Source organism: Lepisma saccharinum, chromosome 6 (genome assembly GCF_977018435.1).
Source record: "Lepisma saccharinum chromosome 6, izLepSacc3.1, whole genome shotgun sequence".
Classification (NCBI taxonomy): domain Eukaryota; kingdom Metazoa; phylum Arthropoda; class Insecta; order Zygentoma; family Lepismatidae; genus Lepisma; species Lepisma saccharinum.
Window position 1 is genome coordinate 9,500,878 of NC_139234.1, and position 26,672 is coordinate 9,527,549.

Below are 26,672 nucleotides of genomic sequence, written 5' to 3' on the forward strand. Positions count from 1 at the left end.
CAATCCAGGTTTAGGAAAAAGGATCAAGGGCTGTGAAACAACCGCGTTTCTAAGAAGGGGCATTGGCGGTGATGCGACCGTAGGGCACAAGAGACCCTCTTTTGATGCAACTTTTGGGCAAGCGGGGGCCAATAAAAATTCTGCAAAGTTAATTTGTTGGGGCTGCCGTTGTGAGGGCCATAAACTTCAGGAATGTCAACAGGCCAATAAAAGGAGACAACCCCCTGGAAAGGGAAGTCAGCAGCGTCCCCAAATAAACCTTCTGTCGCCCGCCGGGAGAAAACGCAGAAACAAAGGCCGTTTTTTGAATGGAGAAGGCTGTTTTCAGCAAGACCTCGAACCTCTCATTCAATGTAAGATTAACAAGAAACGCTTTGTATTATTTGCAGATACGGGAGCTTCAGCTTCTACGCTAAGTTTGGAAACAGCCAAGTTGTTGGAGAGGGATGGAAATAAATTCATGAAGACGAGAAAATGGAACATTTCATTAGCTGTGGGCAGCGTTACATCAGTTGGCGAGATGTATGCTACTGTTTGTATTAATAACATGAAATTTAGGCATAAATTTATCATCCTTGAGAATTGTTTCCGTGACATAATCGTTGGAAGGGATTTTTTGAAGCAGAGTGGGATAATTTTGCACATTGAGCAGAACGGATGGTCGTTCAAGGATAGCGACGTGATTTACACATTCTCGAAGCGTGCATGTAAACGAGAATTCGCTGTTACAGTTACGCAGAGAAATAACGTGGTACAGGAAAGGAATAACTCGTCAGATCCCTCGAGCCTTGATGGATGCAACACACATGCACATGAGAATAGCGGGAAGTCTACGAATGAGGATACGGGCCAATTAGTGGATTCCCAAGGACTCGAAGTTCAGAAGACTGCAAACGCTGGTGCATTATGCTCTCTGAAAATCTCGAAAGAGGTAAAGAGAAAACGGAGGAAGGGAATAAAAAGGGAATGCAAATTTCCTCGAAAAAATTCCATTTCTACGGACAAGAAGAACCATGCATTATCATTTTTGCCTTTTGCTTTAGAGGACAATGAAAATGATGACTTACTGGTTTCTGAGAGGCTACAAAAAACTTCATCGATTGTTTCAGAGCAAATGAGAGACAGTTTGTTATCTCATATAATGAAACAACTGAAGGGAAAGCATTTCTCTGGAAGTAGGAAGTATAAGGAGAAAGTTGCTAAGTTGGCCAATCAGTCGTTTTTGGATGAGGAGGGAGTTTTGTGCAGGAGGATAGACTGCAAGCAAGAATCTAAGGGAACAGCCAAGATATGGGTCCCGTTGAGTTTGAAATCTCAAATATTGACGTCACATCACGATTCTGAATTTGCAGGACACAATGGGAAGCAGAAAACTTTGTCGAAAATCAAGGAGAAATATTCGTGGCTTGGAATGACACGAGATATCGCTCGCTACGTCAGAAGTTGCGTTCCCTGTACTGTTTCCAGCGAAATGAAGAAAGAAGTGAGACCGAAATATAAGAAAACGACCCCAGCCTTACTTCAGGTGTTCCAGCATGAAGAGAACGAGATCAAACGTAAGCCATGTAAATTTCGCATTGGAGACGAGGTGTGGCTGAAAGAGCACACTACATCTGGTAGATTGCGTGGCGTTAATGGTGAACTTGAAACGGAACACTCAGGTCCATGTTTAATGTCTGGAAGGATTAAAGAAGATACTTTCAGGGCAAAGAATGGGAAGGATTGTCCGATTGTGGAAGGTGAACCAGGCCAGTTGTCCAGCCATAAACCACCAGCTTTTGCTGTGATGTGGAGGGACAGAAAACAGCCAAGGGGAGCCACGCGACAACTCCTAATGAGGGTTAGGAAGACTACCGTCTGGCCGCCTAGACAGCAATCCCAGTTGTCATAATAGCCGACCGCCGATCTTCTTTTATTGTTATTTTTTTTTATTTAGTTTTCATTTGTATATAACTTACCCCCATTTTCTTCATTTTCACAACACTGTTTATTTATTTGCGTGTCTCCTAGTTGTAAACAGAAAGACACATTGCAGATTTAGGTTCGAGAGTCGAACCAGGACTCGGTTGAGAGTCGAACAAGGACTCGGTTGAGAGTCGAACCAAGACTCAGTTGGGAGTCAAACCAAGGACTCGGTGAAGAGTCGAACCAAGGACTCGGTCAGGAGTCAAAGCCAAGGACTCGGTCAGGAGTCGAAGCCAAGGACTCGGTCAGGAGTCGAAGCCAAGGACTCGGTGGAGAGTCGAACCAGGAACCAGAGAAAACCAACTTCAAGGAAGGTGCTGGCAGGAAGACTTCATCCTAAAGAGGATACTTCAGTGGCGGACTTCACAAGGAAGAGGAAGCTTGGTGAATCTGTGAACATTGTGGACAATGTGATAAAGTGAATGAACTAGTGACTATTTCATTTTTCAGCTACTCTGAGAACAGTTGAATACTTTAGTGGGTATTGTGTAATTGTGTTGGATGATTTTGTAAATATGGTAATCTTGTTTTGAGTGTATTGTTTTTTCTTGTTCCTCTTGAAGGGGGGAACTATGTAACGGTCGGATTGACCATTACTGGTTTTGGTATATTGTAATAATTAATTGCTGGCCAGCTACGAGGGTAGGGTTAAGTAATATGTTTCCATGAGTGTACTTTTATGTTATTATTGCATGTAAGTGTATATTATTGGATTGTGCTTTGCTGGATGTTGGATTCCCCTGTTTTTTATCTCCCCGGTTGGGGGAGCTAGCTGTCTTACAAAGACCGTTGGCAGTGGAATTTTCCAACGCTACGGGGTCCACGTCCACGGACGTTTACCCCGACTATAAAAAGAGCCAGTGGCCTTTAGCAAGAAAAACAGTGTTTCCCCATTGATCGACGAAAGAGGAACGTCCCCTCAAGTTTAGTCCACTTATGGTGGCTAGACTGGATATAACAATGTAGCATCTGGTTATGCCAGCCCCTGTAGCTGTCCCAAGTCCCCTTTTAGAAAAAGCTTTGATTATGTGGATATTTCCGTATTTGATTAATTGATGCCCAAAAGAAGGAGTGAAGGCGTAAGGAAACGCATTTGTAACGGAATATCATTTAAGCTGAGGATAGGCCCACCGAGATAGTTTTGCTAACTCGGTGGTAAGGGAAGTGCCGATGGTTATGCCATAGGTGCGCAAAATATATTGATTTAGAGATTTGGTAATTTGGTCTATGCAAGGCACTCATGGAAACGCTCTGTAAAATATGTATATATATAACTACGTATAATAAACCAATATATCCTACGAGAATGTAATAATTTCAAGAACTACGGTACTGTCCATTTAACCAATTGTCTATTCACTTGCTGTATATGTGTAAACGAACCAGGGACATACAAATATAAATTGTTATGTGAAACCCCCCCTTTTGTAATTCCGGCGCAAATATAATCTGCTCGCTTTGCACCCAGGGTGAGGTGAAAGGAGAGATTGAGGGATTAAAGTAGGAAGAAATCCAGAGGGCCGGATAGAAACGAGGGATAAGGGGCCGACGACTTTCACACACTCAACTCATAAAATCGCCAATCAAAAAGTCATCGAATGTTGCACATGACCAATATTGGCCGCAAATGGCAGACTGACATGCCATCAGTCATCAAATGTCTAATTATGAAACTTCCATAATTTCTTACATATTTTTCTTACTCAGAAGTTTATTTCTGGAAAAAATTGAATGCTGCTTTCCGTCAGTTATTAATTTATATAATTTTTTGTACGGAGTGAACTGATAATTTTAAGCATTGAAAAGTATCTCAATGGATGAGGCTCTATAATGCAAAAAACCCGGTGTAAATATCTCTTACGGTTTTCATGATATACATTTCCAAAGTTTGGGTTGTGCGTCTTTTGAAACACACTGTATAAGATGCTGAGCATCACGGTATTCAAAACATCGCTAAATCATTTGAGAAAGCAGGAAATGGAGTGTTGGGGGACAAAGGGTAAGAAATTGTTAGGGACTCTATGGAATGTTTACAACGTTGATAAAAAAAATAATCATTTACTAACTTACGCTGTACTGCAATTTGAACTTAGAATCATCAAAATTTCATACATACTCGTATTATAGCAAAAGATCACAGTCGCCAGGCTGAAATTTTTAGTCGCCATGGCAACCGGGATTTTTCGAGCCCTGTTAATGTGTTAAGTGACCGTAAAATTTCAATTAACACTAATCTGGAAATCAATGACTATATTATTATACTCGCAAAAACTGATAATCATATTGATAATTTGATTTTAATTTTGTTGATTTCCTGGAGCACTTGATTGCAATGCTAGAGCGTTACTACTCTTGTCAGGAGAGTTGTTTTGGATAGACGGGAGTTGAGTACACGAGTAACGCAACTGAAGTAGCGCCTTATTTCTTCAATACGTTAAAATTCCGTCCCCATAATCACATCGGCAATTGTCCCGTCCACTATCCTAAAGTCACAATGTTGACAAAGGTATTTTCTTAAATGTCGAGCGGAAAACGTTTGGGAATTACAGACGTAAAGAGATGGATTTTGTGCCGTGAGCTGAGCTCCAACTTTTTGTTCGCAACCGTCCCTCAAGGCCAGGTTCAGCTTCCGCGGGGGCTTCAGAAGTGGAAGCAGCAGCATTGGGAGCGTGTAATGTGCCACCAGCGCACTGCTGCCGTGATTGAAAAGGCTAATTTACCTTGAGGCTTGGGCCTTGCTGAGAACAGATGCGCAACTACGTTTTCCATCTTCCGAAACGCAACCACTTGGAGATCCTTGCCTCACATCGAACAGAACAAATGCAGCGGGCAAGTCACCGGAAATTTATCTTTCCTAATTTAGATATTCACATTTAGAGAAGTTATTACAATAACAGAAGCAAAGGTGTGTACGATTTAAGGAATATTTATTACAGAGCAAGGTACAATGCAAGCAAGGCTCGCGAAGAATCTCTGTTTACCCACACGTCATCGATGGTAGGTTTCGGATCACAACATATCAACATTACAGTGGCAAATGTGTGTTTCATTGGAAGGAAACTGGCTTAACTTGAACGTAATGGTTCTAGTTTTGTGTAATATAATGATGATATGAAGCAGCGTAACTTGGGGTCTAACTTTTGGGGGGCAGAACATGAACCTCGGGTTCCAGAAAGATAGAAAAAATGCTTTTTATAAGGAGGTCAGTCGTAGAATTCTATTTGTTTAGTGAGGTCACTCGGTGGGAGCATTAAAAGGGCGTTCAGAAGATATAAGTTCCCTAAATGAAATTAGCAACTAAATGCTTTTACATGCTTTATTTATATATTGTCATATATGGCGGTAGTTTTCTACTAACGAGAAGCTGCTTTGACGAAAGGAGACGAGAAATGTAGTAATCTAGCAGGTCTGGCTTATGTCTGTGTTCCAGGAATTGCTAGGTTCATACGTGTGAGGAATCAAGAGTATCATCGTCCGTTTTGAGGCACAATCGAATGAACATACATCAGTTTTGTGATTGTAATTTCCACAAAAAAAAATATTTAGAACAGACTACTTTTTATTATTATTATTGAATCCTTTCCTGTGATAAGCAGTGAATTTGCTTGTCTTCCGGCGGGGATGTTATTCGGAATATGTTACAACAAAATTAACTGCCAGAACATATTAGTCTTCATTCCAGCACGTTTGTTTTTAATAAACAAGGTGAATGTTAAAGCCTTTAAAAGCAAATTCGCTCCCAAACATGACGAGAGCTCTGAACATACCCTATCTATTTGCCTTGTTGGAAATGTAAAACCGAAAGTCAATTAGGCCCGTGGCAACAATCGAGTAGTCTGTTATCTCAGGAATAGCACCTGTAACCTTTTTTTTATGCAGGGTGGTATTTGTAGGGGGGATTGGGGGATTCCCCCTCTGGGTACTTGTCTCCCCATCTCTGCTTGATAAATTTTATCCATGGGGGGGGGGAATGTTATATGGCATAAAGCCATTACCTCATGCTGTCCCTAGACAGTCAGTAGAATTTCCCTCCCCACTAAATTTCTTAAATAACACACTGTTTTTTCGCAACAGTGAAGCTCGCTTTCAGGTACTGCGAAGCAGTTTGAAAACACCTGCGTAGAAATACAGTAGAATCACTTGAATCGATTCATATAAACCGAATCACTAATCGACACAACATAACCGTATTACCTGAATCGCTCATATAAACCGAATTAATCGATACTTAGGAACGGAATCAAGTGGACCGATTCCCATGAACCGAATCTCTAAAAATGATGTGTTTTCGTATTTTCCTATCCTCGCAAGAAATGCGTGTCGATGGTGCGTATCGCGTGTTATAAAAGCGCGCAGTTCCCCGCCCTGACCTTGCTGCCTGAAATTGCGAAGTAGCCACTCTTCCTCACCCTCCAGAACTCCACCCAACCTCAAATAAAGACTCGTGACTCAGCAGCCGGGAAGGGAACACACCTAAAAGTGTAGCATGGCCTTTTATAGCGAAGGACGAACCGCGCCCTTCCCCCTTCCTATATGGAATGTCAACTCATTAGCAGTGGCCACACGTCCCTTCCTAGTCCACAGGGGAAAAAATGTTAATTCGCGTCGCTCATCGTGTGCCCAAACTAGGATAACAGAGGATCTTCTTCATCCTCCATGGATGGCCAACGCTGGCATAATCTAGGACATGCCTTTTGGAGAAATTTCACGCTACATGGGTGAAGAAAAATGTAAAAAAAATTGAGGGGAGGCAGAAATGCGGAGTTTGACAAAGAGAAAGGCAACGTGAGGGGAGAGAAAAAATCAGTGTTTTGAAACTTACTTTTGAAAAGTAACTGATTTTATTTTGAAATTATGGGCACTTCAGCTCATAGGCTGTATCAGGGTGTCTACGAAAACAAATCCAAAATTCTTGACTCTTCACTTTTCTTAATCTTCATTTATTCGACGCCCAATTACGTAGAGTTGGAAATTCGCTATTAAGAAAATAAATATTTATTTAATGAAAAACCTCTACCAAGGCCAGTTAAGGTGAAAACGGAAGCTGTACTTTAAGACTGCTACGTGCCTGATAGGCAAAAAAACAAACTATGCGCGAGACGAATTAGTTTCACGAGAGCGATAACAGATGTCAGTGCGCCCGAGCGTGAATGAGAGGACAAACTGTAATTTTTGGATGAAGAAAAAGATGGATCTATACATGAGAAAAATTAGAAAAGAAACGTGGTTTCTAACAATATAAAATTGCATAAATAGAACAAGAGACATATTGTAAATAGTAAATTACTAATGTAAAGTATATGTTCATATGTGAGAATTTAAGGAATTACAAGAATGTGTCCATCGGAATATTTTTTCTTGCCACTGACAAGGAGTAGGTTGTCAGTTTTTTTTCGTTTGTTTCTGTCTATGGTTGCGCTGTGATAATTTAGTCGCTCCAAAGCACATTCTTGGTTGCGCTTCATGTTAGCGGCACTAGGCTACGGCTAGCGCTTCCAGTTAGCGATCTGTGGTTTTTCTTCTATTGTCTCGATTGGTCTAGGAGGTGGCGCTGTCTTTCCATAATTAGACGCCCCTAAACATTTGTTTTGTATATCTTCGATACACCGACATGCCCAAGAAAAGGGGAAAGAGGGAGGGAAGAAGAGTACGAGAATTTATATTTGAAAGAAGGAAACAAGAAGGAGGAGAGAGAGTACAACCTCCCGCCATAAGTCATAACCCGTTAGGTCTGAAACGCGATATATCAATGAAGGAGAAAGAATTTAAGCTGGTGCCAATAGAAGAATCACCATCGTCGCGATACATTTACGAGAACTGCAAACCAAGTAACAATGATGATCCAAGGAGCAAAGATAAGAAAGATCCTTCCGCAGTAGGAAAGAAGGCTTAAATTGACATTGTTATTAAGGGATTTGTACATAGTCTTATTGGAAGAAGTAGTTTCCAGTAATCCAATTGTATAAAGTAGAAGAAAATTTCCATTAGCTTATTAGAAGAAGCAGCAGCTTTCATTAATAAATTAGTAGAAGGATGAAAGAAGAAGAAGCCTTTCGTTAGTCTGATTACAAGAAGAAATTTCCAGTAATCCAATCGTATAAAGGTATAAAGAAACTTTCCATTAGCCAATTAGAAGAAGAAGCGTTCCATTAAAAAAATAGAAGAAAGGAAGAAGAAGCCTTTTCCTTTTCCCAAAATAGAAGGAAGAAAAGAAGAAGATTTCCTTTCAATGATATATATATAAGAAGAATATAACCGATGTAATTTTTGAATTACCAGGGTGACTGGTAATTAGATGTATTCCCTGAAAGGGGTTAAAGTAGGGACAATTTGCAATAAATTTGACCACATGATACCCCGTCCGAAAATTAGTAGTTTTCGAGATAATCGAATTTCTATTGTTTTTTTTTTAAAAAAATGACAATTTTCCACATAAAAAGAAGAATTGAGAAAAATAGCTCATTGTATGGCACATATTTCAGCGTTTTCTGATAGCTAACAAATAAGTGGTTCGTTGAAAAAAAAAAGTTTTTTTCCCAAATAACAATCACATGTAAGTAACGGGTGGGTCTAAACTTACAAGTGATGATTAAAAATGCACTCTTAGTTTACTTGGCAATGTATTAATAACAAAAATGGTATGACACGAAGCGTACAAATAACTTAAATTACTTCCTTGTGTCATCTGCTATCCAACAAGGTACAAATGTTGCTGACATTCACATTTGTGTACAAGAAATAATACTTCATTCATCTTCATGTGAATGGAATCAATGAACAATACAATTAAAGAACATTATATGTCTTGCTCAAAGTGGGCACTTCCGTTACGAATGCAGGCACGCAGGTTTTTACGGACATATGGTCTCGTAACTCGTGATGTGATGGTGTCCTTGATGTGTTGACCAGCTGTAAAGATCTTCTCCCTGAGCTCTTCTTACGAGTTTACCGGTGTCTTGTCATGTGGCTCCAAATGCAAAAGTCGCAAGGCTTCAAATCGGGGGATCGAGCCGGCCAGGGAATCGGGCTGCCTCGGCCAATCCATTTCTTTGGGTAATTTTCATCCAGCCACTCTCGCACGCCCAGGCAGTAGTATGGATGGGCGTCATCAACGTAACGGAGGTGCCCACTTTGAGCAAGACGTGTAATGTTCTTTAATTGTATTGTTCATTGAGTCCATTCACATGAAGATGAATGAAGTATTATTTCTTGTACACAAATGTGAATGTCAGCAACATTTGTACCTTGTTGGATAGCAGATGACACAAGGAAGTAATTTAAGTTATTTGTACGCTTCGTGTCATACCAGTTTTGTTATTAACACGTTGCCAAGTAAACTAAGAGTGCATTTTTTATCATCACTTGTAAGTTTAGACCCACCCGTTACTTACATGTGATTGTTATTTGGGAAAAACTTTTTTCTTCAACGAACCACTTATTTGTTAGCTATCAGAAAACGCTGAAATATGTGCCATACAATGAGCTCTTTTTTCTCAATTCTTCTTTTTATGTGGAAAATTGTCATTTTTTAAAAAAACAATAGAAATTCGATTATTTTAAAACCTACTAATTTTCGGACGGGGTATCATATGGTCAAATTTATTGCAAATTGTCTCTACTTTAACCCCTTTCAGGGAATACATCTAATTACCAGTCACCCTGTATATTTCATTGTACATACAAGCTTTGCTATATATTTTTCTCTGTATTGTATCCAGTTTTCACAATATAGATCCGAATTTAGCTATATCCTCTTGGCTATAAACCGCTTTCTTATTTGGGATTCTCGAATAAAGAACCTATTCCCTGAGATTAAGATATCTATATCCCTGGTAAAAAAACATTTAAGTACCGTACCCTAAGGGGGTTGTGACAAGACTTGCTTTATCTAAATGCATCCTGGACTACATTTGCCAGACCAGTGAGCCTCTGGCGTCTGAACTTTCAACCAGTGTGGGCTTATGTTGACGTCGCTATGTATTTGTGATTGTCCCATCATCTATCTTATCTTGCCACCATTCATCCTCATCTTCGCGATTTGCCAATGAGGCAGAAAAGTGAAGTAAAATAAACTAAATCAAGTAATCATTGTGATACCAAAAATTCTTAAGCATAAGAATAACTTCCTGACTTTTTTATCCACTTCTTGACCTAATTGTTCATTTCTTTACTTTTTTTAACTATCTTGACTGGTAGACACCCTGTCACTGTCATACATAACTAAAACCAAATGGAGGACAAGCCTCTAACAAGAAAATAAAATATGTTTAAAGCTTCTCTATTCATTTTTTTAAAAAATAGTTCAATCATTCAATGCTTAATACGAGCAAAAACTATACTGTCTTCGAGGGCTAAAACATGCTTGCCTATTAAAAGCTGAGCTGCAAAGGGACGCACAGGACAACACAGCCCAACGGAAGATTAATCTGGCCGTATACGCCAGAGACTCGTTGGCCTGCAAGACTGCATGTACTACGTGGAAGTGAGGTTGACTTTTGGGTGCCTTACCAGTAGGAGGACCAGCATGGACAGTTAGGTGGGTGGCAGGGCAGAAATTATTGAGGGGGTGCCAAAAATCCACCTCTTCCAGGCAGGGCAGGACTGGGACTGCCAAGAGGACGGTGACAATTTTCCTCAACAAGGTGCCCAATTGTGAGCAGTTGGAGAAAAAAGGGCATCAAATGTGTGTTTTCGGAAGGGCATTCAGAGGGCACACTGGGATTTTGCCCAGTGGGCCAATCCAGCTCTGCTTAGAGGTGGAAATTTTCTCGAGCTGCCCCTGATCCCAGCACCCTTACTTATGACAACTGAATGTAAATCAGAAGGTGGATTGTATTCTGTGTCAGAGATTTCTAATAGGTAAGCTAATAATTTAATTAATTTTTGTTATAACTTTAATACTAGTAATAATGTGACACTGCTTATATCCATGAGGAAATTGTTATCTGCTTGGCAAACTCTGTGTATTTTGTATGACAGAGACCTGAGAAATTATATATATATCACAAAATTATAAGCTAAAATAGTTTCACTGTACTTTTAGCTCCATATTACATTACATAAAATGGTGGTAAAGTTTGTAAGAAAGATCGAAATGAGTTTTTACCATTTTCCAGTCACAATTTTTTCTATCATTCCTCCACAGGATGGATAATTACTGAGGATCAGTGGTGCAACTATAGTACACATACCACCAAGATGAAACTGTGAACATGAAACTACGGTGTACCACATCATCTTTGGACATCTGGGGATGGATTTCCATGAGATGTACTGGTCATGTTTAGAGGTAAAAAAAAAAAAAAAGGTCCTGTATCATTCCCTACCATATTATGTTGGGTACAAAGTCATCAATCGAGTGCCTTGTAACCCCATCTATTCTCAGGAGAGACAGGGTACTACACTACACCCAATATTGCCAACTGAGGAAGACTGGAAATCTTCATTCTTAAATCATTATCGGAATTAAACCAACTTTCGTGATTTATAACTGTTACTTTACATAACAGCAATTACGTGGCCTTTCCAATACAAACATGAATCTGCTCAGAAATCCTCAGTCTACTGATAATGCATGAAATCTGGCAGATTTCTTTTCAATTAAGAAATCACCAAACTGTGCTCTAAGAACTCTCAATATTGTTTTAGGAATGATAAAATATCATATTTTATATTTTCTCAAATATTACATGGGGAGACTCTTACCTTGGACAATGTAAACAACAAAAAGAGAAAGAAAATTATTTACAATACTATTTTGTTCAAAAACCTGAAACACATACTTTACGTCAATGAACAATTGTATCGCAGGCCTAAGTTCCCTTGTAGAAATAAAAAAATAAGCTGCTGATAATAAATATGGTAAATATTGGCACAAGAACGAATATTTGATAAGAATATTATATAGTGTTGATTTAATGGCAATGGTTACGGAAGTTTTATCACTTGGTTTCCTTTTCTCTCTTCACTGATAAGAAATTTTAACTGTGTTCCCATGGGAAAGAAATTATCTGTACAATTTGAAACTCCCACTTGTAAATAAAATATTATGTATGTTGGTATTAATGTTTTAATTATAACTTAATAACACCTTCTGTCCTCAGTCCTTACAATTAACCGCTGCATAATTCTAAAACTTTCCTCAATATAAGCAATCCAAAAACCCTCAATAAATTCCTGTGGAAAAGCATAATGCTTCTAAAATGTACTAAAAATTCTATCCTCATAATTTCTTCGGAGCAGTTTTTGGTCAATTAATAAAATTCATCCTTAAGTGAATGTTAAATTTGCAAGCAACATATACAGGTGCAAAATTTCTTTGGTGGTGTTTTACCTGTGGAATCGTCTCTGCAAGTGCTTCCTGGCAGGAACCAGGCAATAAATATTATTAGCATCTCTAGCCTATATGCTTCACAGACAAATTAAGTCAAACTTTGCTACATTTCCAAAGTGTCACACACATAACACATTTCTGTTAATGCTTTTCAAGCATTCATACTATATTTCCATACTCAAGTTGTTTTTTTTCTTTTCATTTATTGGCAGACACCACAAAGTACTTCATAATTCGATGAAATCAGTTCATTATGAATATTATTTTAATCCAATGTCACACACGTAATGCTGGAATGTCCCTATTGCAGGCTTGAGCATGCATGCATATTGTAATATCATAAAGGTAGTTGTAATTATTATTATTATTATTATTATTATTGGGGATTCCACAGTCAATGAACCCACACAACCAAATGTAAAATTTTCCTATCAAGATATCAAACATTTAAATTTCATAATAAAAGGCCTGAATTTTCTGAATATGAATTTGTTTTGTTTGTTAATTTGCATATAGGTACTTAAAAAATATATTTTTCAATGTTATTTTTTTAAAAGAAATTATAAGGAACTTTGACTGAATACATTCTAGTCTATGAATTAAGTCTATTTGAGTGGGATTCCAGATTACTGACGCATATTCTAGTTTTGACCATACGAGGGAATAATAAAGTATTTTTACTGGTTCTATTCTCGTGAAGTCGTGGCTTGACTGGATTATAAAACCTAAGTTTCTGAAAGCATTGTTAGTAAAAGTCTCAATGTGCTTATTAAATTTGAGCTTGGAGTTGAAGGTCAGTCTGAGGTTTTTAATTCCATTTTTGCATGTGATTTGTATATTTTTAATATGGTATGGAAACCATGAGGTGCTTTGCATTTTGAGCAAGTGACTACGCTGCATTTTGTTGGGTTAACATCTAATTTGTTATTTTTACACCAAGAAATCACTCTGTCTACATCTTCCTGTAGTTTCAAACAGTCTTCGGAGGTAGTTATTTCATGGAAATGCTTAAGGTCGTCGGCAAAAATCAACTCTTGAGAATTTTGTATGCAATTAATGAATGGACTCTCACAAACATCCATGCCCAGGCTGGGATTTGAACCTGGAATCCCTGGCATCGTAGTGCAATGTGCAATGGCCGGCCTCAGAACTTGGAATTCCATTAACTATTAGTACACCCTATGAAGTAGAAATCCTACTGCTAGGGTTTACTACAATACAATTGACTACTAACATTGGTAGTGTACATAATGAATTAAGTTTTTACCTTACATACAGTTTCTTCCATTCACATGTATTTGAGTTACAGATTTATAGTATGGTGAAAGGGTGGAGCTGGTTGAATATCTTCACCATAAATTGGTTTTGCTTTCCTGTTCATGTTGATTTCAAGTGATTTTATTATGTGCAAGTCCAAATGTATACAATTAAATCCAGAATGAAATACATCTGGAGTGATGATCCTTCTTCAGAATTTAAAAATAAGTTCATGGCAAAATTACTAAATAAGTTTAACCTGGGAGAGGTTCGAGCTCATTTCACAATTTAATGCGGTCCCTGTGACCCACAAATGTAAACTTTCTTCTTTTCAATATTTCAAGATTTTGTTTTGTTTTGTCCTTCTGTTATTTATTTTACATCAATAGGCAAATAAATAAATGTACATATTTAGTTTTACTAACATTTTGTGTTCTTAGTAGTATTTCTAAATACATGTTGAATAAATGCAACATTTCTGCATGTGTCTCAAATAATACGTATATCTTTAGTGGAAAATCAAAGAATGAGAGCTTTTTGAATAGTAATATAATAAGGAAAAAATATAGTATGTCCAGCATTGTATACTTGCACAAACATAAATGGTCGCAGTGGGTCACAGTGACCCACATACAACCTTTCCTGCCCACATGTGAACGCAAACCGAATTTCACCTGTTGGACTGTGGAGGGCAGAAGGAGATAAGAAGCTACTGCAAGTATGGCCCACTTATCTCGAACCCAATCGGATTGGTAAAGAAACAAAAGTTAGGTGCCCATGGAAAAAGGAGTAGTAGACAGGAATGTTGGAAGAGAAAATTCTCATCAGAAAGGCAGTCATGAACAAAAATACTGATGTCATCGTTCAGTCTTCTGTAGATTTTGCATGTGCAACTAGGATCATCATGAAAAAAAAAATCATGCATGTTTCTGAGATTACTTCATGTCCATTGATGGAAAGGTAACGTGCCACTTTAGCCGGAAATACAAAAAAAAAAGTCCATGTTGTATCAAGCTCATCAGATGGAATTGTACATCTCTCTTATTCAACTCTTGAGTTTCATCATCATAAGGATACCCCACAAAATGTTCTACTTGACAATATTCAGGTGGCAACTGGTAATTAGTGTGTTATGAAGACAGTGTGTACCCAGGTGAAGTGACAGCTATTGACACTGATCTGCAAGAGATATTGGTATCCACCATGATTCCATCTGGAAACTATTGGAAGTGGCCAGCTGCTGAGGGCAAAATTGTGTACACAGTCTCTAACATTGTAAAAAAAAATGTCTCCTCCTACTGTTGCAAATCCACGTGGCCAGTTTAAATTAAGTAAAATTTAAGTAAAAACAAACATTGCAAAAGTGTTATGTTTTATTATAAGTTTAGGTATTAGGGGAGACCGGGGTAATTAGAACATGGGGTTATTGGAACTTGTTAATGTAGAATAATTTAAAACGAAAAGACTGGTGTAATAACATTTCATACCTATGTACCTACACTAAACCTACACGCAGAAAATTTGTTATTGGAATAACTACACAAAAGTAAGCTTTATATGACTTTTATTATACACCTGCAAAAAATGATGTGACTCATGCTTGGTGTTTCTCTGCTTCTGCATATACTGGATGTGAATGAAAGAACCCTTGCATAATTTTCTTCACCTCTATAATAAAACATAAGGGCACACATCTTTTCATGTGAGTTTGGTTGTCTATGGGCAATTTGCCTGGTTTTTATAAGCAAAGTTCTTATTACCCAAAAATTTCTGCAAAGGGGTTATTAGAACATTGCGTAATTTGCTTGATTTCGCTTGGGTATACTAGATTGTACATGTAACTATTAGAAGTTTTTTCTTTACTACATTGTAGAATGACCTGTAACCTTTCAAATAAATCATAGAACACTGATTTTCATTCATACATGTTTGCTTCACAGCTGGGAAATTGAACTTTATGAAAAAATACGTTAACTTGGGATTTTATTTAAACAAGCATTGATAACTCCAGAAGAAGTAGAGCTATTATGTTCAAATTTGCAGGGTAAATGGGACATTTATATATGATGTTCTTATTAGCACAACAGCAATCTAAAGTTATTCAGTTGAAATTTCTAACGTATGTTCCATTAACCCCAAATGGGGTAATTGGAACAATTTTATGGTGTCATGACAATTTTTAGTTTTTGGACGAGTATTTGCAATGCAGGTATGGTCATTATTTTTTTCAAAAATATACAAAAGATGTCCTTTTAAATAGTAGAAATTTTTAGAAAATCCATCAGTAACTTTCTGAGTAATTTACAGTGGAACTTCTACAGGCTGTTTACTGTTCTAATTACCCCGGTCTCCCCTATGTCTCATCAAAATTATTTTGTTAGATGTAAAAGTTGGCACCTCATTTATTTATTAATTAATTTTATTTTGCTTTCCTTCCACTTTCAGCTAATTGTGACGATGAGGATGATATGATGAAAGGACACCCACAAAAAACACCCATGACCAGGCCAGGATTCAAACCTGAAACCCCTGGCATAGTAGCACGCCATCCTAACTCTGCCAAGGAGGTCGGCAGGTATCTCTTTTATGTTTTTCAGTTTGTCAATAAAACATTGTGTTGAACATGCTGTATTTTAATTACTTTGCCTAATCGAGTTGGCAACATTTGAAAGTCTCACACGTCACAAAAATTATGTCACATACGTCATGAAAAACATGATTTTGTCACAAGAAAAGAAGCTAAAGTGTATCAAAACCAAACGTGCATGAAATTGAAACTGCACTTGTCTGGTAAATTTGACAAAAATATGTGCAAAATAGGCTACCAACAGACACTTCATAAGAGTTTGCTTGTCAATGACTAAAAGGTGTTTTGTCAAACCAGAAAGGCATCACATGCATTACACCAGGGCCAGCGGAAAGAGAGGGGGGACCATGTCACTGCCCAGAGCAGCAAAATTTGAAGAGAAGAAAAAAATAAGCTTATATAAGTTATAATATTCGGTCTAGGAATTAATTCGTGCGGTTGTTACGCACACATTGAAGCTGTAGTTCAAACACAAAATACATAAATACCTTATATACCTTACCTTAAAAATATTGTCCATCGCGAGCCACCACTTTCGCCCATCTGTCAGGCAAGTTACGGATTCCGTGGCGAAAGAAGTCCTCATCCTTTGAAGCGATCCAGTCAGAGACCCATTTTTCGATATCTTCTGAAGAAGTGAACCGCTGTCCAATCAAATCGTTATTCATGCAATCGAACAAGTAGTAGTTCGAAGGAGCAACGTCTGGTGAATACGGCGGGTGGGGTAAAACTTCCCATCCGACATTTTCTAAATAGGTTTTGACCGGTTTTGCGACATGTGGGCGAGCTTTATCAAGTTGAAAAATAAGTTTATCATGTCTGTTCTCCCATTCTGGTCGTTTCCTGGCCAGAGCTTGCTTCAAACACATTAATTGTCGTCGATAACGTTCTCCATTAATAGTTTCACCCGGTTGCAGCAGCTCATAGTACACCACACCTTTCATATCCCACCATATGCACAGCATAACCTTTGCACAGTGAATATCTCCTTTCGGTTGTGATGGACCTGGTTCAACTGGCTTCACCCAGGCCTTTTTTCGTTTCGGGTTCTCGTAATGGATCCACTTCTCATCGCCAGTAACAATGCGATGCAAAAACCCCTTTCTTTTCTGTCTTTGAAGCAGCAATTTGCAAATGGTTTTTCGTCTTTCAACGTCTCTGTCTTTCAATTCATGTGGAACCCAATGTGACATCTTTTGAATCATTCCCATGGCTTTGAGGCGTTTGGAAACTGTTGTTTGATCAACGCCTAATGCTTCTGCAAGTTCTTCCTGCGTTTGACACGAATCCTGATCGAGCAATGCTCTCAATTCTTCGTCTTCAAATTTATTTTGGCTGTCCAGGTCGCTGTTGGTCTTCCAGGCCGAAATCACCACTTCTAAACCGTGCAAACCACTTCTGACACGTTCGCTTAGCTAGCGCATCATCACCATACACTTCCACCAAAATACGATGACTTTCGGTAGCACTTTTCTGCATGTTAAAGTAATGAAGCAGAACACCCCGCAAAAACACTTTATCTGGCACAAACTGCGCCATGTTCAGTTGACTACAAAATGCTGTTGTTGACGCGTCAATCAACTGCCCTATACTACGAACGATGCGCGCTGACAGGAGTTTTCAATGCATGTGTGGCTACACGGAACTGTGGGACGATACGCTCGTTACGCCATCTCTTGTCTAGGCGCACAAATTAATTCCTAGACCAAATATTATATTATATAACTTGGAAGTTAATATATGCCAACCCACCGTTTTGAAGGAACATATCAGTAGTCTCACTTTAAAACCACCAAGTGCCTAAAGGTGGGAAAGCAGATTTGATGCCTTAACTCGTCGAGATATCAAGTGTGGGAGGTCTATGATGCGCTCCTTCAAATAATTGGCGACAATAAAACTGTCCAAATGGTCGCACATGAGGCTCAGTGTATTGCAAACCAGTTGTGTGGCTTTACATTCCATTGCTCACTAGTTATCCGGTATGACTTTTTACTCCACGTAATGTAATGAGCAAATGTCTTCAAAACATTAATCTACGATGTGTTAGATTTCTTGCAAATATATCAGCACTTTGAAAAAAGCAGGAGTAATGAAAAATTTCAAAGTTTCTTAGACACCACTTGTCAGCCTTGCAGGGGCCTCCTCCCTCCACCCGTGGAGGTGTCTGGGGGCAGCAATCTGTCAGTCCCGGTTGATGAGAAAAAATTGGCATCGAATTTAGATATAGATGATCCAAAGATAGGCAACACTGTACAGGGCCGAAATCGAAAGAAGCAGCAGTTTCAGTATGATGAAACTGTTGAAGATCTACAAAAACGATACAAAGTTGATTTTTATTACCAGGTCCTAAACGGTTATTTTAGCTCTAAGAGAAAGATTTGAGGAACTTAAACATCATAGTGAAAATTGCTTTCTGCTATAATAAAACAATTACACCAAAGGAGACGTTAAACTGATAAAGGGTCAAGATTTTGCACCTAATGTGAGTGTAAAACTTAAAATTTATTAACTTTGTCGATAACATAGCAAGTGGCAAACAAAGTTTTTTTAAAAAAAATTAAGGCTAATAAAAATACTATCTTCGGTCAATCATGTCTGAAACATGCTTGTTTCCATTTTATGCAAGATAGCATTATACGAAAAAGAATATTACATGCAAAGGTAAAGTTCCTTGTGCATATAGCACCATGTCATGAAGGTACATATTAGGGGATGTGGGGGTAGGGCAAAACACATTCTCAATCTTGGCCATTTTGGAGATGATGCGATCAGCACCATTCTCCGGCCAACTTTACCTCCCAGGGTCGCCCCCGGGTACCCATTAATTTGAGGCTGGGTGAACACCAGAGCCGCTTTATGCGGGGACAACGCAGGAAAGAATTCAGACCTTATATCACCCGCGTGGGAGATCCGAGAATATTACATGCAATTCTTTTAAAAATCCAATAATACGTGGGTGAATCAAAAAGTAAGTTGTACACCCGAGCCGCGTTCCTGTACTAAAAGAGAAAATAATCACGCTTGGTGGCAACACTGTCCGGAACGTATTCGGGATTTTTACACACAACAAATCGAAAAACTGGTCACACGATTCAAAAAGTGCTTGGAATACCTTGGTGACTATGTCGAAAGAAGTTAAATGTTCATACATTTTTGTACCATAATTATTTTCTTTCTAATGTGTTTTGTTTGTTTTATACAGGGGGGTGTAACTTACTTTTTGATTTGCCCTAGTATATCACAGACCTACAACGGTAAACACATCAAGTTAAGCCTTCATTTCTTTCCTAATATTTGTTACACTTAAGATATGATTAAGAGAGAGAGAGTTTTCATAAAATATAATAATATAAAATTAGTGTTGCATTTTTTAAATTCTAAGTATGGTCAAGCGAGATATCCTTTTGTGCTTAATAGCATTGAAATAGCACAACAAATATCATAATTTATTTTATAGTTTGATGTATTACTTAGGAATATATTGATTTTCAATTTCCTGTTGCTGTGTAATGACGGGGAGGTGGAGGGGGGGGGTGTTTGATAGAGAGCGAGCGGCATCTGCTACCACCACCCAGGGTGGCAAAATGACTAGCGCCGGCCCTGCTTTACACACTGATTTTTCACAAAACAATCACATTCTAAAAACAAAAGTTGGAATATTCCCTGGTCAATAAATATATGGCCTTTACTCCAAAATAATTTTGGAAAAAAAAAGCCAGTAGTTTTATTTGCAAATATATGAATTAGAAACAAATTACCATCAGATTTTTAATACAAAAGTCACCATGGAATCACCCCATTATTATTATCATATTTGTGTGAAATGAGATCATTTAAACCATCACCCCAAATGTCACTGGTTAGAATCGTTAAGTTTGATGACTTCAGTATTTCCACATTTTTCTCCATCTCTTGCATGTGTATACCGCATTTTCCATGGGGGAAAAATGTAGACAGCAGAAACATACAATCAAGGTCACTGGCACAACATACTTGTTCATTACTTAAGTCCTCACTTCCTGCATCTATAAATCACAACATTATTTTATCTGAACTTCAAAACTACTTCCATGATCATGTGTACAACATGTAAAAAACCATTACACAACTGGAGAATGATTTTTCTCATCTGTATACTCCTATGTGATTTTTGTTTGTGATTAGCAATTTGTTTACTGTCATCTTGGTTACAGACTGCTGCTGGTAGTTAGGTGGGTGCAAAGGGTTTTTTTTTTTTTTGCTTCAGACCTGCTCCTGCACAATGAGAAATCATTTCATTTTTTTGTTAGGCAGGTCATGTTTAGAACTCTCAGCATTAATATAACGTCTCTTAATGCTTTCATATCTAGTCTCAATCACATCACTCCTTCGAGCCTTGCATGAACATGAGGCAGGATGACAATGCAGTGGATGCAGTGGCGTATGCTGAGACCAAGATCAGGGCTATCTCCAAATATAGTAGTGTTTGAATTTTAAATGAAAAACTGCCCGGCAAAAAAGAGGGGGGGGGGCTCTTCCTCATTCATTTTGGATATTATTGTTTACATCGATATCTTGCCATTAAATACAACAATAGTAGGCAATGGATATAAACTATTTCGTGCTTATTTATAAAGAGGAGCGGTCTATAACATGCAATATGTAGGACCTACATGCGAGTATGAAATAATAATTAACTTCTTACCTTACTTGAAGGTAAACTCCATTCTTCTCTCCTTTTCCGTGAATATTTTTTTGTCACTTTATCGAAGAATGTGTCCTCACATGAATTTCTGATGTTGATTAGAACCCCTATCTCAATAGACATTATAGCTAAATTGCTAAGCCGCGCTTGTCCCTGTGTTGCTCATTGTGGCCCCTAAATGCACATTCTTGCTTCCCCAGAAATGCTTTTGCATCAATTAATCTTCTTATAATAATTCTGTTTTCCTTCACTTTTTCATTATGCAAATTGTCAGCAATCTTCTTTTGCAAATTCAAGAAATGATCAATTCTTTGAGAACCGAATGTCTGTAAGTTACTGAACGCACGTATATGACTAAGTGATTTTTGGTGTTTATCTCAAGCAGTTACCAAATAGTTTAAATGACTAAATCCTGTTGTATTCCAAGGACTTTTGTCGGTAGAAAAAAGCAAACATGCCCAGCAATACGACTTATTAAGTGCACTCGACCCAGTCAACCAAAGATACTTTTTGTAACTGGTCTCGTGAAATATAATACCTTATTTTTGTCTTTCTGCACGACTGTAAGATCCGGAAGAGGTGGAAGACGCCTACCTGTCTCTATTATTTGCATCCTATCCTCGTAAGGAAGCCGTAAGAATGTCGTCTTGGAGACAAGTTCGGTGATTAAATCCATTTTCACACGCCCACGGAACAAAAACACAGAACAACACAGCACAACAAAAGGGCCTCGGTCACTGAATTTTTTTTTAAAAAGGATTTCCATCCATGAACACGATACGCGGGCGACACAAAGAACTCGGATCTCGGACACAACAAGTTTGACCATATATCCCTTCCTTTTGCGGAAACTACCACCGACCCGCGTGGTTGAAAACACGTGCTTGAATGGTTGCTATGACAACATGGATTGTTTATGTTGCCAAACGTATTTCAATAGGATGACTCGGGCCGAAATCCCCACCGCGAGGGCAAAGGTTTTGACATTTTGACAGCAGGAGGAGGTGGGAGGGGGGGGTTGCTTGAAACAGAAGTAAACAGGATGGCAACATGGCTGACGTCATCAGAATGTCCCATATAGCTGCGAGCGGCTGCGACCACAGTCGAATTTCATGGAGAAGCAGAGTGCCACCTTCAGGGGAAAATCACTAAATTTGGCGGATTTATAGTGCTTGTATGTGACGAAATTCATGGAACTGGAAGAGAGACGGGCAATGCTCGAAGGGATGGAGAGGGGGGAGGTGATGTAATTTTCATGAGGCATCCCCCCTAGCTTGAATAATTTGCATTGGCACCCCCGTCTATATTTTTTTTCCAGCGATTTAGCGAATTTCGTATTTCCATTGTTGGCAACACTACCACATCGCCAGGATGCAGCGAAGTCTTCACTCTCCAGCGCTTGGGTTTGGAAGCCAGCACCAGGGACCACCAAGGTCGTCCCTGCCAGCACAAATACGTCATAGGTTGAAAGGACCGCCTGCTGGTTCAAAGACTTTATCCTCAGACGAAGAAGCCTGGCGATAAATAAAGACGACCTTACACTAGCGCTTTCCCCCTTGGTCGTTACTTGAGAGTGAAGCATCGGTTAAATTTGCTAGTCGATTATTTCCTGTATTTTAATATGGGCTTCGGCGATAGCCTAGGTAGCCTAGAATATACGCGCCTGAGTGGATGATTATAAGTTACTTCTTATACTTTCTTTATTTCTTATTTTTGCTGATTATCAAATCTTTGCAAAATTCTAGACTGCCCTCATTACCTTCTTGAATGTTCAAATTTGCTTTCATAATTATTTCCACAGTTCTGCAAGACTTCCTAATTCTCCTATAAAAGTTCCTATTTATAGACAAAAATAAGATGTAAAAGGTAGCTACATCAGGCAAATATCTCCGCTTCCCATTAACAAGGCATTCCACAGACTAATGCCGACACGAGGTTCGAATGGGCGTTATACTTGATACTGGCACCAACATGATGAGATGTTGAAAGCAATTAGGGAAATTATTGTAATGCAGAGAGCCCTAAACCTGGTCCACCTAACTTACCATGAAAGCATTTAGAGACTTCATTAAATGTTAAGTATCCCCGAAAAGTCTGAAATTCCTTTATTTTCTTCTTTTTGACATTGGTACTTACGTATTCTGCATTCCTAGGGAATCTTGAAGGTGCCATTTCGTTCTTTTTTCACGCAAATAATATCAATTTTCGACATATCGAGTAATTCTTGTTTGTTCGTTTTCGCTTGCGTTACACACAATATTGCGGAGAAATCTTGACTAGTGTTGTCGATGATCAGTGGTTATGCAGTGTTGCTACCTTCTTCATCGAAAAATACCTACTTTCGTGTTACTGATTTTGTATTTTTTTCCAGGTTCGAAAACCCCACGAACCATCCACGGCAAGGTTAGGTTAGGTTAGGCAAACATAGTTAAAATTGTAGTCTTCAAAATTGTTAAAAACATCCATAAATAGCCCCACGAACCATGAACAGCAAGGTTAGGTTAGGCAAACATAGTTAAAATTGTCATGTTCTTGTAAAAAAAAACTGCGTAGCTGGAAACACTGACCGGGGGTTACATCATCGAGCGCATGCAGCATTTGGTTCACGTAGTAGAAGGACATAGAGACAACAGCTTTCGTGCATCGGAGAGACATTAATCTTCTAAAATACATGATTTACCGGCGATATAAATTAAGCGATGGGAAAAAACACTTCCACGACCTTTCAAAAGTGTACGGAAAGTCAGTTCGGTAAGTACTTTCTTCTGTAAAATTGAAGAAATGCGTTTCGGGGATACTTAAATTTTACCGAGACTTCATTTGAATACTAAGAGTCCTAAACCTGAATCGCCTAACTACGAAATCCCTTTCCACCAAACACGTTACTTAGATCGCAGCAGTAGTCTGTAACCAAGATGACAGTAAATAAATGGTTGGATGAAAGAGAGGAATCATATAGGGGTATATGGAGGGGGGAAAACTTCTAAAATAAATACGCAGTAAGTAATCACTGAAAGTTGAAAGTGTATGTTAACAGACAAAAATAGAAATCGAAGCATGAAAAAATGCTGTAACGATTACATATAGCGGAAACACGTTTCTTGAAATTTACAGGATTTGAATTCGAATTTGAAATTTTGGGTGCATCAGCACTAAGGCTATGTTGCACCCGTCACATTATGCGGGGTCCAGCCCCTTATCGTTACAAATAATAACTCTAATGTTGCATAACTAAAATCATAAAATATTAAAATCTTCTGACTTTCGTTAATAGCTGAGGCTCTAAAGGAGCACTCAGCACAAATAAGGACAAAACAAACAAAATTATACTGGCCATGGGGCCAGTCGCCAGAGCCTTGTTAGTCTGCAGTCCAGGGTGTACTAAGTGGAAGTGAGGTTGACTATTGGGTGCACTACGTGGAAGAAGCACCCCTTACACCCCGAAATTTACAGGAGAAAAGACGAGAAAGTACTTACGGAATTTAGTTCTTGTGGACTTTCTGAAGATGGGAAAAGTGTTTTTTCGAAATGTGCAAGTTATTTGGCCTATAAATAAAGTATTTTTCAACATTGATGTATCTCCATTGCACGATATCTCGTGCCACCATTACCATTGACTACGTGAATCAAATGTTCCGTGCGTTCAATTACGTAACCCCCTGTCAGTGTAGCAAGCACGCGGTAGTTTTACAAGATGATGTGTGAGCGGGATTTTTTTTTTCCAATTTAATTTTCTGTTTGCCTAACCTAACCTTCCGTGAATGGTTTGTGGATTAAAAACAATCATTTTTCGGTTAATAAGTGTTAGCGTAACAACCACGTGGTAGTTTTACAAGATGACGTGTGAGCGGTTTTTTTTTCAATTCAATTTTCTATGTTTGCCTAACCTAACCTTCCGTGAATGGTTTGTGGATCCATTTTGGTATAATTTAACAAAACAGGGAATTTCTCCAATTCGTTTGAAATTTCGGATACTTACTAACTTGGGTCTCCTAATCACGAATCTGCGCTTAAAATTTGGCACTCACGTTTACAAATTCCTGAATTATGGCTAGCCCCACGAACCATTGGCGCTAGCCCCATGAACCATTGGCGCATGGTTAGGTTAGGCTAGGTTAGGAAACATAGTTAAATTTTAGGGTCGTAGTAATATCAGGAATATATATATTTCGTTCTTTAAGTATTTGAAACTGAAAATCTTGCGATAAATAATGAGCAATTGTGCATTGTCGGTTGCGATGACTGACCCTCTTATTTTGCAAGTTTGACACGTGAGCACCAAATTTTAACTTCAGATTCGTGATTAGGAGCCCTAATTTAGTGAGTATGCCGAATTTCAAACAAAATGGAGAAATCCCCGGTATTGTAAAATCGCTCCTCAATTTTCGCTTAAAACCTTTTGTGAATAGTTTGTGCGGCATTTATCGGTTCATAAGTTTGGAAACACTGCATATCAGCTGACAATAGACAACGTGAGTCAAAATTTGGCCGCCAATTAGCAACGACCAATAAATACTTATAATGTTAAAAATAACGCTTTTCTCATGAAAAAAAAGTAATACCTAGTTGAAAAATGTTCCGCTATTCACATGAGGTAAGTAGAAATGAATTTTATTTCAAAATAAACGAGTTAAATGTCTTTCCGCTATATATAACTAGTACCAAAAATGCCTCTGTACCATGAAATTGGAATTAAAAAATCGGATCTTGGTCTGGAGTCTTTATTATGTTAGAAGCAGTTGCATTTGAAGGAAAGAAAGTCAAACCGTGACAGGCACCCAAACCTAACTGGCCTAATCTACATCAGATCATCATATAACATACAGTAGTTCAGACAGCTTACTCATACTACAGGCTTAAATTCACTGAAATGTATAACAGTGAGCTGAGCATTTCTTCAAATGTTTTGTTTGTTGAACAAGAACTGGGGACGGGGAGCATTTCTACCGAATATTTCCATTGCTTTCTGTTCAGTGACTTGATTTATACCAGTTTAAACATCCACTATTTTGGATCATTATCTGTGCGGCACCCATAATCTATATTATGCATCACTTATGTGGCTAGTAAATGAGTTTGTGCACATAGCTAAGAAATTAATACTTGAAGATAATTATTATATGGTTGAATGGAAACGCTGCTTTTCAAGCAAGCTGTAGTAGCATATGAATCATTTCAAGTAACCAAACCAAAAGCAGAGGTTTTTACTGCACATCTATCAGTAATATATACTCGTGGGTATAATTATATGTACTCTAATGCTGGGAAATACACGTAAACATTGATTACATTGAAGACAAGTTTGGCACATTTTAAATCGGCAAAACAATAACTATAATATCAAATGACATGTGTTATTAATAGAACTTACCGTTTTTAATTTCTACGGAGATCACAAAAGCTCACATATTCCTTGCAATTTTATATATACACAGTACATAATTAACAAACCGATATTACGAGTACTTTGACACCATTCATTACGACACCACGGCACGGTGCTATTTTCACTGCTCTTCAGTCACCTGTATCCCAGCTATGAGAAATTCAGTCGCAAGTTTCTGGCCGGAAACTATGCACCATCTGTGTTTCGTTTGTTTTTTGTTTATTTACATTTTACTTGGGATTACCGCTAAGCAGTTTTTCCCATATCTATCTGTCTTTCGTTCATTCGTTTCTGTTTCTCTCTCTCTCTCTCTCTCTCATTTTCTCAGTAGTCTCTTTTCTCTCCCGCATAGTCATACCGTACATAGTGGCGACGATTAGGGGGAGGGGCAGGGACGGCGACAGGGGTGGGCGCGGGTGGGTAAGCGCCCACCCAAAAATTCCTGTGCCCACCCGATTGC

At 38.4% G+C, this 26,672-nt stretch overlaps 1 protein-coding gene across 5 annotated transcripts in view; it reads right to left on the bottom strand.

Moving 5' to 3' along the window:
- Nucleotides 1-26,381, bottom strand: part of LOC145988548 (uncharacterized) — a 133,440-nt gene extending 107,059 nt beyond the window's left edge. For all 5 annotated transcript variants that reach the window (XM_083123478.1, XM_083123477.1, XM_083123474.1 and 2 more), the window contains exon 1: nucleotides 26,198-26,381. The gene's annotated coding sequence lies outside the window, so the exon portion shown is untranslated. The remainder of the gene's footprint in view (nucleotides 1-26,197) is intronic.
- Nucleotides 26,382-26,672: the final 291 nt, after the last annotated feature.